Source organism: Chrysochloris asiatica, unplaced genomic scaffold, assembly GCF_000296735.1.
Source record: "Chrysochloris asiatica unplaced genomic scaffold, ChrAsi1.0 scaffold00611, whole genome shotgun sequence".
Lineage (NCBI taxonomy): Eukaryota > Metazoa > Chordata > Mammalia > Afrosoricida > Chrysochloridae > Chrysochloris > Chrysochloris asiatica.
Window position 1 is genome coordinate 38,120 of NW_006409129.1, and position 1,183 is coordinate 39,302.

The 1,183-nt window shown below is 31.0% G+C and overlaps 1 protein-coding gene across 1 annotated transcript in view; it reads right to left on the minus strand.

The window, feature by feature from the left end:
* The window catches only part of LOC102814697 (olfactory receptor 8K3-like), a gene marked incomplete at its 3' end in the record, with an annotated part of 28,853 nt that overhangs the window by 994 nt on the left and 26,676 nt on the right, over positions 1 to 1,183 (minus strand). The window lies entirely within an intron of this gene.

Below are 1,183 nucleotides of genomic sequence, written 5' to 3' on the forward strand. Positions count from 1 at the left end.
CTTCCCAACATTGGTATTTGAAAGGAAATACAGTTTCTACAAACAAATCATACTGACATAGACATGAGATAGAGTAAGAAGAACAGGAAAAGAGGAAACGATAGTGAAAATGAGAGAGCTAACTGGTCATAATTTGGAGTCTGTTTCCCAAAGAACATTTATTAATGTCTGGGATATTTTGGATGTCACAGCTAAGAGAAGGGTTCTACTAATATCTAATATTTACAGCACTTTATTAAAGTGTTATTAAACATTGTATGTTACTAAACATTCTTCACTATGCCAAGTAATTCACAACAACAAATTTTACAGCCTCAAAGGTTAAAGGCTCAAATTTTGTAAGCCTAGATATTGATATTATTATAGATATGCTGTTTTTGTTAACTGCCCTTGAGTCATTTATAGACATGTTGCTGTTTTGTTATTAAGTGTCTTCGAGTCAGTTTTGACTCATAACTCATAGGGCTTCTGAGGAGCAGCTGATGGCTTTGATCTGTCAACCTTGTGACTTTCAGTCTAGTGCTGATCCACAGTGCCACTCCAGACATCTTGTTTATAGACTATAGACATATACAAAGATTATATATATATACATCTGACACAAACAATTTTTAAGTTGAAAATTTTAGGTGTTAATAATATAGATTTTTATTAAACTTACTGTTTATAAATTACATTATAATGCTATTTATATGTAAATTACATTATAAAAATTTTAAGTAGAAATTTCCCAAATGTGGAGAAACATTTAATATTTCTTCCTTGACAGACATTGTACAGAAAGACATTGTGCATAATTGGTATAGACTGACACAACACATGTAGTATGAATTCATCACATGTGTTAACAAGGGTACTCTAATAGATCATAGTGGATATTGTTAATCCTTTTTTAGGGAACTATCCCAGAAGATGCATACATGCACATAAAGTCTTTGCTGTACTTCCACTGTTGGTTATAGATTAAGATATCTTAATTTCTTTATTTACATCTGCAAAATGATCACTTCTTCTCAGTTTTGCTAGGAAGATAAAAGAAGATGAAATGTTTCAGTGTGTTTATGGAATTGAGGAATAGCCTTGAAATGTCAAGTACAGAGTATTTTGTTTTTATAATCAAAATAAATTGACTGAAAGGACATTTAAATTCTATTATTGTGAGCTCTGGTAGTGTAGTGATTAC